This window comes from Adiantum capillus-veneris, chromosome 6 (assembly GCF_014529385.1).
Source record: "Adiantum capillus-veneris isolate H3 chromosome 6, ASM1452938v2, whole genome shotgun sequence".
Classification (NCBI taxonomy): domain Eukaryota; kingdom Viridiplantae; phylum Streptophyta; class Polypodiopsida; order Polypodiales; family Pteridaceae; genus Adiantum; species Adiantum capillus-veneris.
Window position 1 is genome coordinate 112,129,587 of NC_140936.1, and position 13,738 is coordinate 112,143,324.

A 13,738-nucleotide genomic window follows, 5' to 3' on the forward strand; every position below is an offset into this window, starting at 1 on the left:
CTACTTGTGGATCCATGTAACATTTTCACTTTCTTTAATTCAAAGTTTTACCTTCTAATAATAAAAAAAACTTTAGGTCCTCATTGGATCATTGTAGACCTTACTTTAAAAGTTCTACATCTTTAAGTTCTAAACTTAGCTTTAAAATCTTTAAAAATAAAAATAAAAAATCTTTAAAGGTTAAAGCCCCAAATGATAAATTCCTTCCATAAAGTTTTAAGTAACAAAAACGACAACTTTAGTCTATTACCTCAAGTTTCTCAAAATGAAAAGGTGGGTAACACAAATTTCAAAATGAAAAGGTGACTCGTGGGATTTGTGGAGCCTCTAAGGCTTTATCATTTAACATGTAAGGCTGTCAACCTTTCATGCTTCCAAAGGCATTGAGCAGCCCAAAATCTTTTCCTTGATATATGAGAGTTCATTTCATATTTCAAAACTCAAGACATGCCCATAATTAGATTTACACAATTCATTTCAACGAGTACCCAATCTTATTTCAACCAATCAACATTTTTGACATGTCAAAAAATGCTTAAAAATACAACTCAACCTTTTTCCTATTTTAGTCAGCAAAAAGAGAAGTGATCTCTATAGCCTTTGCCCTTTGGGCAGGCCAAAAAGAAAGGTCAGTCCTCGTGTGAGTCAACTTTTATCAAACTTGGTCAATTATTCAGTCCATCTTCTCGAATGTGACCCTGCAAGTTTTTTTTTGTTTTGGAAAGACAGTAATCTCTACTAGGGAAACAAGTGATAAAATCACGAGGCCTACCCACGTCTCTACTCTACCTACTATTTCGTTCATCTGCATTCATTAAGCGGAATCACGTTGAGATGCCCTCTTGCTTGTTTAGCAAAAGGGTAATTTGATCTCTCTCACCCCTATTCCCACGCACCCACAGACCTCACTTCTGGCACTCTTTCACCCCCTATTGTCACGCAACCACAGACCCCCGCTTTTGGTTCTCTTTTGCAGCTATGAACCCTGCCAACGGGCCTCCCCGCCCCCTAGGGTTACCTCCCTCACCGTAGCTCCACCTCCTACTGCACATAGAGCAACTGTGCTGTTGGATGCAAGGCTTCTCCATGCTACTTGTTGCCCCTCTCGCTCTGCTCGCCCTCTAATCCCTTGCTCCAGCTCCCTAGTAGCTCGCGTGCTCGCCTCTGCTTATCACCCTAGGGTTTCAGCGCAGACCATTCAGCAGAGTTTTGCTACTTCCGATCCACCCTCCCTCCTGATCGTCCATCATCAAGGAGCTCATCCAAAAATTAAAATGTTTATTTCTTGCTGTAAATGCTTTGTTACGTTCTTTTGAGCCTATCAGCAGATGTCTGTGCCCCTCACTCGCCCGTCCTATAGCTCCTTATGGATTCCCCCCAAACTGTCCAACTCCATGCTCCATACAAGAGTATTTGTGCCCTCATGGGTAGCCCTATACCGTGATCACTTGCAGCGCAATGCACGCACGCACACACACACACACACACACACACACACACACACACACACAGAGCACTTGCAGCACAACGCCCGACTAAATGCTCCCTCCCTCTCGACCCGATGTCGTGCCGCTCCGCTTCCACGATGGAAAAAAGAGTAAAGAGAAGCAGAAAAAGTCTATTTGAAGCTCACACACTTATTGAGTAGTAACCAAGGCTCGAAAACAAGCAAGGAGATCCAGAAAGTGTATGCTTTATGTGGTTATGAAGGCCTAAGCGTAGAGATTTTATGCTTGAAGAAAAGGTTTTACATGTGAAAGGGCTCTTAGGACATATAAGGCAACTTAGATAGAGGAAGACATGTGGTCAGTGGTAAAAAGGAAAGTGTGTGAGAGACTTCACATCTCTGCATGAGGGAGGCCGAAAAAGTCCTAGTCTATAAAATTTTTGTAAAAGAGGTTTCTGGTATAAAAAGGCTTTTTGAGCATTTTTGTGTCTCACGCACAGAGACTAATTCGGCACCGACTAGGAGATATTCAAGTTTTCATACTGTGTTGTATTAGCGGGGAGGAAGCCATAAGCTTTGAGCACTCTAATCCTAAGCCAAGCTTCCATAGCCCACTCTAATCCAAGCTTCCATAGCCACTCTAATCCAAGCTTCCAAGCGACTCTAATCATGTAAGGAGTTTCAATAATTTAAGCAGCGATACTGTTAATTGTCCGCTTTGGGCAATCAAGCTTCTGAATCGTGTTCAAGGTGTCAGTTTTAAACTTTTTCTACATTAATTGTGTTTGTTGCAACTCTCTTCCATACACCTCTCACAACCAAAGGCCCCGCGCCTTCCCGGCTCACCTTTCGAACACAAATCCCCCGACATTCTTGGTGAACCCAACGCGAAACGAACCGGGGTGAGTAGTGTGGTGAAGAAGGATGTCGACACCGCAAGAGGCTGCCATGCAACAAATGATGCAGCAGTTTGCTACTTACATGCAACAACAACAGGCTGCCAAACAACAGTACAATTTGCGAGAAAGGATCTGTAAAGCTCCGCACACGGTTATCGAGAAATTGCATCGATTTAAAGGCCGGGATATTAGCAATTTTTGCAATATCTACGAGCAGGCAATGGAAGAGAATGGAATTGATGATCAGAATGCAGTGGAAGGGTTCCATTTGATTGCGGAGCTGGAACTTAGGAGTCGAATTAAAGAAATTCAGGCGGTTCAAGGCCTGAATTGGCAGGATTTCAAGAAGGCACTTCAGGAGGAATACTTCCTTGAGGATTCACAAAGAGTAACAAGGCAAAGCTTTATGAAGTGGGTGCAGAAGAAGAACAAAAATATATATGCACGAGAATTATTACGCGAATTTGAGAGGAAGTCCGAGCAACTGTCCTCGACGGAGCAACGTTCGATGAGGGATCAGAAGGTTGAGCTATTCATTCAGGCTGCTGACCCTCTGCTTTAGAAGATTCTAGTGCAGTTGCTGGAGGATTCAACAAAGGAATTGGGCTTAACATCCGATTAGAAGGTAGTCACTGAAGCAGTCAACATGATCGTGAAACGACAGATGAAATTCGATAAGTTGATCGTGGTTGACATCATGGATGTTGCTGAAGAGGAACCTAAAGAGAAAACAACCTCGGCAATACCCAAAGTGGAGGAGCCAATTCTTGATGAATTGGTGAAAGGTATTCAAGAATTAAAATTGAATTTTAAAGCTGTTAAATTTGACGGACTAGCTGCAAAGGGGTCTACATCTGAGCCTAGACAGCAGCCACCACGCAAAGTCTAGGACCGATGCATGTGGTGTGATAGTGAAGACCACAAGTACGTTAAAGAATGCGATGATTTTGACGAAGCTTATAAAAGGAACGTGGTGTTCTGGAACGACAAGAAGATATACTTTAGGGCAACATGTGAGATGCTCCGCTTGAAGTTCGGTAGGGGCGGCATGAAGAAGATAGTTGAAGAGATTTAGCATAATGTTGCTCTTGTAGAAGCAGCTACATATGGGCTGCAAGTCTGCAGGAAGGGTGATGATGATGGTGCAGGTACCAAGGGTCAATTATGGCATTATGCTTTGAAGACATCAGAAATAGGACAGGTAACTTATGGGAAGCTGCGGCAAGTAGGGAATTCAATTCGAGAAACCACAGGGTGGACTGATCCAGTGGATTTCCTCTCGGTGTATGCATTCATTGCGAAGTCTCAAGATAATGAGGCTATGGTGGAGGAAAAGCGGAAAAGAGATGTGAAGCTCCTGGGACATCGAAAAGGATGACGAGGTTCAACAGCAAGCAAGAAGAAGGTCCTGCTCCTAAGCTCGCTCCTGAAGCGGTGATGGAGGATGCACCTAAGGACAAAAAGCAAGGTAAACCCAGGGGACCCTCATATAAGCTTAAGTCTGACATTGAATTAGCTACAGATTTAAAGAAAGTTTTTGAAGAGCGAATTCTGAATAGCAAAGTGGATCTCACTTTGGGTGATATTTTGGGCATTGCCAAACATGAGTTTCATGAGGAGATAATTGACATCATCAAAAGAAAGCGGTAGATACCAACTGAACAGGAGCCGGAGTCAGTGAAGAGCCAGGCGGTTCGTCACATTGAAGCAATTTTGGATGACTATGAAGAATATTTGGCGAATTTTGAAGAAGAAGAAGAAGATTCGAGGTCTGTGGTGGTGTCAAATCCAACCGTACCAGAGGTAAGGCATGTTCATTTCAATGAACATGAAGATAGTGAAAGTATACCAAGGAGTCACTTTTCAAGGACTCATTGGGCAAGAGCAACAACGAAAACTGTTGTGAAACTTGGTGACATTGAAGAACGGGTCTTAGCACTCATACATCATGTATCGGAGATCAATTTGATGGCTAAAATCTTGCACAAAAAGGGGAAATGGCCTATTGATGTGGACCATGGTTGGCGGATTCGAGCTGCCAATATGCTTCTAGGCGACGTCTATGGTTCTTGTGCCAATGTTAAGGTAACTGTAGGGGATGCCTGTAATGAGCAAAATTCTTTATACAGGAGCATTCCTCTTATCCATTGATTATGGGGCAACCCTACATTGCGGCTGTGCGAATGGAAACCTAGGTGTTGGATGACCACTCGGCCTATGCCAGGGTTCGAAGCCGAGATGGTAAGAAAGCAGTGCAATTCTTGACTGTATGTGTTGACCATGGCAGGAACAAGGATAGTCTACGTGATCATCCAATGCCGAAGATACGCAAGGAGTTTAGAGAACACAGGTTTGCACAGGATTTTCTCGGAGTGCCATTATAAAGCGGGACTATGGTGGTACAAGTGAGGATAAGTTCTCGCAAAGAGAAGCTTTCTCTTCGGGGTTTTTGGGGTTAACATCTGAAGGTTCACTATCTTTCAGAAAATTTAATGATTTGCCAAAGTGGGAAAAACAATATGTTTCATTGCAAGGTTGTGATGTGCTTGAATCAGATGATGTGATTTCAGGAGTCTTTGAAGAGGTATCTTATGTAGATACTATGTCAGAGCTCGAGGAGATCAGGCAAAACAGGTTACAAAGCGGAACTAAAGTGGTCAAGGTCCATTCAATGGACATGTATGATGAGTTAAGTATAGATAAAGCACTTATGCATATTGAAGGTGATTCAGGTGAAACTGTGGAAGCACTGGTAGAGACAAAATACAAGATCGTTGCAAAGAAAGTGAGGCGAGTGGCTACACAGCTGCCAGAAGGAAGTGATGGGATGATCAAGGAGGCTTCTTGACAGCCTATACTCAAAGATCCAATGAACATAGGGCATAAGTTTACTAAGGAGACATTGCAGCAGCTGAAGGTTGGAGAAGATGGTTTCCTCAATGAAGAGGAGATCAAATGTTTTCAAGGTATGCTCGCAAAACATGGTAAAACTTTTGCTTTTGAGCCAAGTGAGATTGGGTGTGTGGATCCAAGTGTTGTTTCACCAATGGTTATTTTCACTGTTTCACACATGCCATGGAGCTTGCGTCCTATTCCAGTTCCTAAAGCTCATTTGCCAAAGCTTATCAATTTGCTTAATGAAAAGATTCAAATGGGAATTTTGGAGTCTTCATGTGCTCCGTATTCTAATCGATGGTTTACTGTTCCGAAGAAAAATGGTATATCAAGGTTCATTCAGGATATGCAACCAGTTAACAAGGTAAGAATCCGCAATGTGGGTACCGGCCCAATTGTGGATGAATTTGCTAAGGCCTTTGCAAGTAGATCTATTTACTCCATGGGTGATCTTTATTCCGGATATGATCAATTCCAGTTAGCTTTGGAGAGCGTACTCCTCTTGGTTTGGTAAGGATGTGCACTCTGCCACATGGTGCTACTAATTCAGTAGCTCATATGATGAACGGCATGAATAAGGTATTAAGGGACTTTATCCCACATGTTACTATGCCTTTCATTGATGATCTACCAATTAAGGGCTATGAAGAAAGCTCAAAAGATGAAGCAAAAGACCAGAGGAGGTGCCGACAGTTTGTTGCTCAACATATTGCTGACTGTGATGCTATATTATCGAGGCTTGAAGAAGTTAACACTTTTAGGTCAAAAATCAACTTTTGGTGCTAAGGAGGTCTTAACTGTGGGACATATGTGCAGTTCTGAAGGAAGAAGGCCAAGTCCAGCAAAAGTCGAAGCAATCCAAAAGATGAAGGAAACATGTTCTTCAATTACTGAGGTTCGTCGATTCTTAGGCGCATGTGTGTTCTATCGTATTTGGTTGCCACACTTTGCTCATGTTGCAGAGGTGCTGTATCAATTGCTACAAAAAGGTAAGAGGTTTGTTTGGGAAGAAGTTCACACACAAGCTATTAAGAAATTAAAGAAGATACTTCTTGAGGCTCCGACCTTGAGCCTGAAAGTTGATTATAAATGCGACATGCCATTTATTTTAATAGAGCCCGACAGGTATTGGATGGTGGGCTATAGGTCAAGATGATGCTGAAGGACACAGATATGCAGTGAGATTTGGATCCAAGGTACTCAATGCTCGTCAACAAGGATATCCACATGTTAAGAGGGAACTTTGGGGCGTTTCTACCGCTCTAAGGACCGATAAAGAATACTTTATTGGAGCTTCTGTTGTGGTAAAGACAGATTTCTTGCCAGTGATAGGGATGATTGCAAACTGCTCTACTCTGGACATTGCCATGCAATGATGGATAGCCTATATTAAGTCTCTTAACCATGAATTTTGTCATATTGCAGGTAGAGATAACCCTGTTGTAGATATGTTACCAAGAGCTAGGTTTGAAGATGAAGAAGAGATGTTGACCACGAGTGATGATGTTGGCTTGAAGTTCTACACATCTTCTTATCTACATGACAATTGTGGAAATATTGCTCATGTTTTTGAAGTCTTTTCTAGAAGAGTTTTATGATGGAGAGTGGCTTATGATTGGACGCTACCTAAGTACCCTCACTAGACGAGAAGGATGGAGTGACCAAGAATTCAAGAAGATCAGGAAAAAGACCTATGGCTATTTCCTGAAAGATGGACATTTATGAAAACAACCGAAGCACCCGGGAGGGGTACCACAATGAGTTATTTGTGACAAAGCAACTCAACATCAAGTAATTAAAGAGTTTCATGAAAGTCTATGGGCTGGACACAGAGGAGTCTGGGCAACCTTTGTCAAGATTAAAGACCGATATTGGTGGAGAGGTATGTACAAAGATGTGGTTCAATTTGTGGAATCATGCTTAATATATCAACAGTACTCTAATGTGCGACATAGAGATGGATTTTATCCCACCTATCCAATGGCTATGCACTACAAGTGGGTGGTGGACCTTATTACAATGCCTGTAGGAGTGTGGAAGATTAGATATATTGTTCTTGCCAGGGAAGATCTTACTAATCAAGTTGAAGGCATAGCTTTGCACACCAAAGCTACTAGTTCAGTATGCAAGTTCTTGCTTGAAGATGTTATCTCCAGGTATGGATGTGTTGGCAGGATTATTGCAGATAGAGGCGAGCTGGATGCAGATGAATCTCGAGATTTTTTTTCTCGTATGGGTATTAAACTCACTCTCAGTACAACATATAATCCAGAAGGTAATGGGAAAAGTGAAAGAGGACATCCTCCTATTGTTAAAGATTTAGCAAAGGCGTGTGAAGGACATATTGGTGATTGGCCTAAACTCTTGCCATTTGCTTTATGGGATGATCACACTACACACAATTCTGTTACAAGATTTATGCCGTTCGAATTGATGCATGGGCAAAAACCCATTATGCCTATAGAGGAAGCAGTTATGACTTGGACCGTAATGCCATGGGAAGAAGGTATGTCTACTGACATACCTTCTTGCTTGCTCTATGTATTCGCCAGCTTGAGAGGCGTCAAGAGGACATTGAACAGGCTAAAGATAAGCTTAAAGAAGAAAGATTGAAGAATAAGGCAGCATTTGATGGAAAGCATAGATTATGACCACCGGCTATCAAAGACGGTGACTAGGTACTTGTCTATGACAGTAGCTTGGAGAACTAATATACTGCTATGCGGAAAATGGTTAAACGGTGGTTTGGACCATATGTGGTGCTACATGTTTTTGATAATGCAACATATCATTTATGTGAACTTGATGGCACTATGCTCAAAGTGTCTATTGCAGGGAAACGAATCAAGCTATTCAAGAAGCGAGAAGGCGATATTGTTCTTGAAGATTCCCATTCAGATCCACCTTCAGAGGATCATGTTATATATACATCAGATGATATGTCTCATGATGATTTTAATGAAGCTGATTAAGTGCAATTGGCACAGACCGGAGGCTATGCAGGTTCAGAGGGGGTGGATTGAAGGAGTACGAGCGGAAGTGCGATGCGAGAGAGAGTGCGAGAAGAAGAGCACGACGATATGGTGAACTCGCTCTACTGTAATGTGTAGAGCATAGTGAGTTCTTATTAGGTTTTTACAAAAGAATATGTGTACATACCTGGCGGCCCGCCCACTTACCTGGGCGACCACATTGGGCTTTATACCCCAACAACCTCCCACTTAAAGTCCAATGTGGTACTTTAAGTGTGAGAGAAGCTACTATACAAGCTAATATACAAGAGATGTAGAGAAGTGATGTACTACCCTACACCTAACTGCTTGCGAAAATGCGCAAAGCTCTCTGAGGGAAGTCCTTTTGTAAGTAGATCAGCAGGATTTTCTGTGGTGTGAACTTTGACAAGCTGAAGTTGCTTATCCTCGAGCATTTCCTTGATGAAATGATACTTCACATCCACATGCTTTGTCTTTGAGTGATAAACTGGATTGCGAGCCAATTGTATAGCACTTTGACTATCACAATATAACACAGGCATCTCTTCTTTGATTCCGAAATCTGTTACTAGTCGATTAAGCCAAATTGATTCTTTGCATGCCTCTGATGCTGCAACATATTCAGCCTCTGTAGTAGAGTGAGTAACACAATCTTGTAATCTAGAACGCCATGATACTGCTCCACCAGCCAATGTAAAGACATACCCTGACGTAGACCTTCGTGTTGGAATTAGGGTTGCAGAGAAACACACACAGCTTGGAGAAGACGAAGGAAGCTCAAGGTACACAATAGAGAGTGTATTCCTTAGTGTGCAATGGAAAGATAGATAGCCCTAGAGTGATGGGCGTATATACAATGCACGGGGGAAAAAACCTCCTAAAGAGGGAAAAAATGCCCCGGCGGTCCTAGTGTGTTCACACACATCACTACCACATGTATATGGTAACAAATCCCCCCTGGAGTGATGCGGTGAACGAGAGCTGGCACATGAGTAAAGGGAAGTGCCAGGCCCTGAGGACAGGATCAGTCCACAAAGGGGAGTAAGCCCAAAGCTTTGCGGAAAGCTTCAAGCTTCTCACGAGGCAATGCCTTTGTGAAAAGATCTGCAAGGTTGTCCTGTGTTGGCACATAAGCCAAGCTGATCTCTCCTGCTGAGAGCCTCTCCCTGACATAGTGGTAATGCACCTCAATGTGCTTTGTGCGAGCATGAAAAACTGGGTTCCTCGCAACTGCCAATGCGCTCTGACTGTCAGTGAAGATAGTGTTGGCAGTGTCCTGTCCAACACCCAAGTCAGCCATAAGGCGTCTGAGCCATACACACTCAACCGTAGCTGTGAAGACTGCCCTGTACTCAGCCTCACAACTCGAAGTGGCCACAGTAGGTTGCTTCTTGCTCAACCATGATATACATGAACTGCCAAGCATGAAACAAAAACCACTTGTGGACACTCGCGTGTCAAAACAACCAGCCCAATCTGAGTCCGAAAAAGCATGTAAGTCTGGCGGCAATGATCCCCCCTTGGGATAAAACAAGCCAAGATGTAAAGTGCCACTAAGGTAGCGGAAAATCCTCTTGACAGCCTGCCAATGCTTAGACCCTGGGCTATGCATAAATCTGCTGACCTGCGAGACTGCAAACTGAATATCTGGCCGTGTGTTGCATACATAAATGAGGCATCCAACAGCAGTTTGGTAAAGAGTGACATCAGCAGGATCGCCAGCATCATGTAGACTCAACTTCAAACCTGTTTCCATGGGAGTGGCAATAGGTTTGCAATCCTCAAGTCCAAACTTACATAGCAATGTCTCTATGTAACTTTTCTGACACAAGGCAATACCACCATCACACTGCTTAAACTGTATACCCAAGTAATGATGCAACAGCCCCAAATCTTTCATCTTGAAAGTAGCATTCAAATCAGCCTTAAATTCAGCAATATGTCTCTCATTTGGTCCAGTGATCAGCAAATCATCAACATAAAGAACCACAATGAGAAATACATCATCCTCACGCTTTACATACAATGTGCTTTCTGTTGGACTATTACGAAAGCCTCGTTTAACTAAATGAGTGTCAGCTTTCTCATACCAAGCACGAGGAGATTGCTTCAACCCATACAAAGCCTTCTTACATTTGCACACTTTGTCCTCTTGTCCTTTTATGACAAAACCGCGAGGCTGCGTTACATAAACTTCCTCAAATATGTCACCATTCAAGAAAGCAGTAACAATGTCTGATTGATGTACATCCCAACCAAAATGAGCTGCCAATGCACATAGAAAACGCACAGTAGTCATACGACAAGTGGGAGCAAAAGTCTCTTCATAATCTATGCCTTTTTGTTGTGCATAACCCTTTGCAACAAGTCGAGCCTTATGGCGATCGATCTCACCATCCGGCTTGCGTTTCAACTTGTAAACCCACTTCGTACCAATGGCCTTTTTGCCAGGAGGCAAATCACATAAAGTCCATGTGTCATTCTCTATAAGTGCATCATATTCTGATTTCATGGCAGCAATCCAATTTTCTGAATTCTGTGCTTCATCAAAAGACAGAGGCTCCTCAACATCATGTAAACTAGACACAGCCAAAGCATAACAATCTGATGCATAAGATGCATGGCGAGAGCCTGAACGAGTACGACTAGATAAAGGTGCATCCAATTTACTATCACGCAAAGTGTGCACCAGCCATTTTGGCATACCTCTAGCCTGCTCATTTTCAGCCCTTTCCTCATCAAGTACATCATGTACATCTGCATCAGTAATAGGCTGTTCTAAAACATTTTCAGAAACCCCCATAGGCTGTACATTTGCCTCATTGGAACTTACATTCGTATTTCCACCACTGAAAAGAGGCAACAAAGTGTCATAAATGTCCTGTGAGCTTACATTACTGTCTCTAGTACATGACAGCAAGGGTTGAACAGAATCTTCCACAAACACTACATCCCGTGAAACCAAAATACGTTTTGTTTGCGGATGATACAACCTGTAACCTTTGCTTTCAGCACTATAACCAACAAAAATACATTTGACAGCCTTATCATCCAATTTTCTGCGTTGCACTTGTGGCACCAAAGCATATGCCAAACAGCCAAAAACACGCATGTGCTCAATAGAAGGTTTTCTATCATGCCATGCTTCATATGGAGTAATAGACTGCAAAGCTTTCGTAGGACACCTGTTAAGTACATAAGTGGCACACATGATGGCCTCAAGCCAAAAAGAATGCGGCAAAGCTTGACTTTTGACCATACATCGTGCCATTTCTGTGAGTGACCTGTTTTTCCTCTCAGCAACACCATTTTGCTGAGGTGTATAAGGCACTGTACATTGGTGTTTTATCCCACGACTAGCCAGAAATGCATTAAATTCATGAGACATATACTCCCCCCCTCGATCGGAACGGAGGGTGCCCATAGTACATTTTGAGACATTTTCAGCCATAGCCAAAAATTGTTTGAAGCACATAAAAACTTCGGACTTTGCTTTAAGCGGAAATACCCATGCATGCCTGGAGTAATCATCAATGAAAGTCACGAAGTACAGGTAATTGCCCAAGGACGGAGTTTGCATGGGCCCACAAACGTCACTATGCACAAGCTGCAACCTGCATGTGGCCCTAACTGAACCATCCTTTGGAAACTTAGAACGCTGCATTTTACCCAGAATACAGCCTTCACAAACATGTTTGATAGGTGCTTCAAGAGGCGGCAAAGAAGCAACCATATCAGATTTCTGCAAACGCAGCAAACTGGCAAAATTCAGATGACCAAAACGTGCATGCCAAAGTTTTGCATCTGAAATAGCCCTTGAATCTGCAACAGCATTTGCAAAATTTTGTCCACACTTGTCATACAAAGTGAGCTTATACAGCCCACGGCACAAAAGCCCAGATGCAACAATTTCATCACCAAAACTGAGATCATGAACTGTACATCTGTCATCCACAAATTTGACTACAAGTCCAAGTCTAGCAAGTGCGGATACAGACAATAGATTCTTCTTGATCCCAGGTACATAAAGTGCATCAACAAGTGTGAAGGAACTGCCATTAGCAGCAGTGAGCACAATCTTTCCAACTCCCTGAACTGGATAAGAGGCGTTGTTGGCACAAGTGACTGAATTCCCATGAGGGACAGACTCAAGAGAGGTAAACAATTCACGATGTGAGGTAATGTGCTTTGTAGCACCACTGTCGAAATACCACACATGTGAATCTGCAGCAACTGACAAGCATGCATCATGGACAGCAGGATTGTAAGTGCACTCTGCACTAAAAGCCCATTCTGCATCAACATCAGCATCACAATCTCCTTTCACAGAAGACTCAACAATGGCTGCATTTGTAGTGGAACCAACATTTGCAGTGGAACCACCCTCTTTCTTCTTAGCCTCTTTGGCCTTCAACTTAGGACACGACTTGATCAAGTGATCATTGGCTTTACAATAATGGCAACGCATCTTCTTTTTGCCCTTATCACCAGAATTGCCAGACGAAGTGCTGCCAGCAGAAGCATTAGGAACAGAATTTTTGCCACTCGCAGCAGAACCATAAGAAGTGGCTGCATTACTGTTACCACCCTTTCTTTGAGAAGCAATAAAAGCCTGTTCAACTGCACGCTGCCTAGTCCTGTTTTTTCTAGAAAGTGACTCTTGCAACAGCAATGTGCATAATGCATCAAACTTGACAACTTCAGGATTTCCTTGGGTCATCAGTCTCCAAGTACTAGCAAAAGTCTGGTAGGAATCTGGTAAGGCATCAAGAACAGTCTGCACAAGGGAACTGTCAGAAATGACTTCACCTGCAGAAATGAGTTGCTCATTGATATCCTTGACACTAGCAAGGAAAGTGTCCATATCATCTTCCTCATGCATAATCTTCGACTCTAGCTCTTTACGCAGCAAAGCAATTTTAGCCTCATTGCGGCTTGCATAAAGACCTGCTAGAATATCCCAAGCCTGTTTTGCAGATTTTGCTGAACGGATGTGAGGAATAATGGTGCGCTTCACAGACAACGCAATCAATGCATGAGCCTGCGCATCCTTAACATCCCAACGAGCTTGTTCTGCTGTAGGCAAAACAACTCTAACAGCTGCAATCCTTGCAGCAAGACCTGCAACATCCTCAATATCGCCTACATCTTCAGAACCAGGACGTACATCAATGCCCTGCACAATGTTCCAGACACCTTTTGACACAAGAACGTGTTGCATCATATAAGCCCACATAGGGTAGTTGTCCCCATCCAACCTGTCCTCAGCAGCAAACATCTTGAACACATCTGTGTTGTTGTTGTCAGCCATGGTAAATGCTGCACCTGATGTGAAAACTGCCCGAAAATAGGAGAAATGGAGCGGGAACAACTTGTGCTATATAGCACAAACCGTAGAAGACTATAAGGCACCTGTTATGCAGAAAACGGCACTGACAGAAAATCTGCACAAAATGACGAAATAGCCTGTGCAGTACTGCCCGTAGTGGAAACGGAGGCCGAAA